Source organism: Triticum aestivum, chromosome 5D (assembly GCF_018294505.1).
Source record: "Triticum aestivum cultivar Chinese Spring chromosome 5D, IWGSC CS RefSeq v2.1, whole genome shotgun sequence".
Classification (NCBI taxonomy): Eukaryota; Viridiplantae; Streptophyta; class Magnoliopsida; order Poales; family Poaceae; genus Triticum; species Triticum aestivum.
Genome location: NC_057808.1, coordinates 140,319,353 through 140,323,031, shown reverse-complemented (window position 1 = coordinate 140,323,031; position 3,679 = coordinate 140,319,353).

The following is a 3,679-nucleotide window of genomic DNA, read 5'->3' as shown; positions in this document are numbered from 1 at the left end:
CGGTGGAGTAGCGCGCGGTGGAGGCTGGATGAACAGGAGCCCGTGGAGGCTGGAGGAGGTCGACGGTAGCCCGTGGAGGCTGGAGGAGGTCGACGGTGGAGATGAACAGTATCCCGTGGAGTCCCGTTTTGCGGTACGCCACACCCCTCCCGATGAACAGGACCCCCGTTTCGACCGTAGGAGGTCCGTTCCGTCCGTTTTGCGGTACGCCACACCCCTCCCGATCAACAGGACCCCCATTTCGACCGTAGGAGGTCCGTTTCGTCCGTTTTGCGGTACGCCACACCCCTCCCGATCAACAGGACCCCTGTTTCGACCGTAGGAGGCCTGTTTCCTCCGTTTTGCGGTACGCCACACCCCTCCCGATCAACAGGACCCCGTTCCGAACGTAGGAGGTCCGTTTCCTCCGTTGTGCGATACGCCAGGCCTCGTTTCCGTCGCCTGTTCCGTCCAAGCCCTCCCGATGAACATGACCACGCATTCCGTTCCGACCCAGCCGGTTGGCTTCCACGCGTTCCGTTGCCTCCCGATGAACACGACGCATTCTGTTGTCTCCCCATGAACACGATGCATTCCGTTGCCTCCCCATGAACACGACGACGACGTTGTTTCTCTGTTCCGACCCAGCCATGTACACAAGCCCTGGTCGTCCGTATGCGCGAGTAGGCGTTCGAGGCCCCGCCCGTATGTACACATGCGTGGCCGTATTTTCTTTCTTGCACCCTGGCCGATGTACGTACGTGTACATGCTACGTGCGCGCCTCTACTACGACACGTACGTGCCTCTACTACAACACGTGCGCGCCTCTACATCCACCAGTATATATGTACGTACACGTTCGCGACCAGAATGACAACGCTACGTACGCTTCGACCAGGTGGGTCCCAACTGTCAGGCACTTCCTTGCCTGCGAAGATGTAGCTGGTGGGTCCCAGCAGTCAGGGGGGCGAATCATTTTTTTTTTGCCCGGACGCACTTCCTTGCGTGCGAAGATGTAGCTGGTGGGTCCCAGCAGTCAGCGGCAAACGTTTTTTCGCGAAATACGGTGGCCCGTCCGGTGGGTCCCCGCTGTCAGGTGGAGGAATAATTATTTTGCACGTAATAAGGAGGCACTTCCTTGCTGCGGCCGTGGACCCAGCTGTCAGCCTCTCCACGTACAGTCCACGTCCGATGGAAGCCGTTCCTTGACCATGTTGACCACGCCGCGCCGAGAGCACCAGGGCGGTGGACGACGGCGAGGCCTAGGAAGGGGACGACACGGCAATGGATTCCCACGCGTAGAGGAGTACAAGGGTTCACCGGTTCGCTGCGGTGTGAGGCTGCCATCGCCGCAGAATAACAGGCGGTGTGGGTGAGTAGAGGGATGGCCTAGCCAGCGGTGGGAGTAGTAGGGGGCGGTGAGGCCTCCGTCGCATCGCAGCCGGCCACGGGAGGTAGGAGCACGAGGCACGACCGGCGCTGGTTTGGGCGGCTGGAGCAAGAAGACCAGAGGTTGAAGAAGCACTATGGCCGTTGGATGGACATCGTACGGTCACTGGAGCTAGAATCGTGCATATTGACTAAGTTAACAAAGCCCTCCGTCCCCGTCAACTTAGTAGGCCCACAAGTCAGCCTGCCACTATATTGGGTCCCAGCTAACAGGGGGAGTATTCATTTTTTTGTGCGTAATAAGGAGGCACTTCCTTGCGTGCGAAGATATAGCTGGTGGGTCCGATCTGTCAGCGGCGGTAACGTTTTTTTCGCAAAATACAGAGGCCCTTTCGGTGGGTCCCTGATGTCAGGTGGAGGAATCATTATTTTGCGTGTAATAAGGAGGCATTTCCTTGCGTGCGGTCGTGGACCCAGTGGTCGGCCTCTCCACGTACAGTCCATTTCAGATGCATGTCGGTCGTTGACCACGTGGACCAGGCCGCGTCGAGAGCACCAGGGCGGTGGACGATGGCGAGGCCTAGGAAGGGAACGACACATAGGCAGGGAAGACTGGGCAGTTGTTTCCCACGCGGAGGGGAGTACGACTGTATGAGGGTTTACTGGTTCGTCTGCCGTCGCCGGAGAATAACAGCAGGTGTGGGTGAGTAGAGGGATGGCTAGGCCAGCGATGGGAGTACGATGGGGCGGTGAGGCCTGCGCGGCAGCAGAGCCGACCGCAGGGAGGAGGGAGCAGGCAGTCCCGCCGGCGCTTGTTTGAGCGGCTGGAGCAGGAAGAGCAGAGATTGAAGAAGCACGACGGCCGTTGGATGGACATCCAACAGTCAGTGCTTGTGCGTCAACCTTTTTTTAGGAAAGCCTCAAATCTGTGGAAAACAGCATATAGCCCATCTGCCATTATTTCTAATAATTTACAGCCCATTTGCTAATTATTAAGGTTTTTTTTGGAGCCCATATTCTTTTTGTTAGCATTACAGCCCATATTGTGGCCACGGTTAAAAAAATATACGAAATTTTGCATATTTCGGTGCGGTCCAAACTGTTTTTAATCCCAAAATTTCGACTCACATTCAAACTGATTTTAAAAATAAATGTATATCAATATAAAATCCAACAAATTCTCCATGCATAAAAATTAATGTAATTTAAAATCTCAAAATGAAAAAAAAAGATATTTGAAACTAATTGCCGGTTTGATGTGTTTAAAAAATGTACAGCCCATTTCTCATTACTGATGGGCCATTTTCTCGGCCAGGCAAATGAAAGCTCTCCTCGTCTTGAAAGATTTGCAGCCCAACATGCCTGACAAAGCGACTTACTTGGCAAATCACAAAAAAACTGGGCTGTGGCCGTGGACCCAGCTGTCAGCCTCTCCACGTACAGTACTCTTCCGATGGAATGTCGTTGACCACGTTGACCACGCCGCGCCGAGAGCACCAAGGCGGTGGACGACGGCGAGGCCTAGGAAGGGGACGACGCGGAGCCGGGGAAGACGCGGCAGTGGATGCCCACGCGGAGAGGAGTACGAGGGCTCACTGGTTCGGCTGCGGTGTGAGGCTGCCGTCGCCGTAGGGCCTGGCTAGCGGTGGGAGTAGTAGGGGGCGATGAGGCCTCAACGGCAGCATAGCCGGCCACTGGAGGCAGGAGCAGGCGGTCTCCCCGGGGCTGGTTTGGGCGGCTGGTGCAAGAAGAGCAGCGATTGAAGAAGCAGCAAGACCGTTCGATTCAAATCCGACGGTTACTGCTGCTAGAATCGTTTGTTGACTAAGTTGACAAGCCCTGCATACGCGTCAACTTAGTAGGCCCACAGGTCAGCCTCCCAACCGGTGCACCCCAGATGTCAGTGGGAGGAATCATTTTTTCGCGTAATAAGGAGGCAGTCGATTGCGTGCGGCCAGGCCAGCGGAGGGAGTAGGGTGGACCGGGGAAGCCTGCGCGGCATCACAGCGGGCCACAAGAGGAGGGAGCAGGCAGTCCCACCGGCGCTAGTTTAGGCGGCTGGAGCAGGAAGATCAGAGATTGAAGAAGCACGTCGGCCGTTGGATGGACATCCAACAGTCACTGCTGCTCGAATCGTGTGTTCACTGACAAAGCCTTGCGTAAACAAGTCAGCCTCGAAATCTGTGGCGTGTACAGCCCATTTGCTATTATTTTTATAATTTTTACTCATTTTCTAATTCATATGGAATTTACTGCAGCCCGTTTTCCATTTTTAGAATTTCTGGCCATTTTCTGGTCAGTAACAGGGTC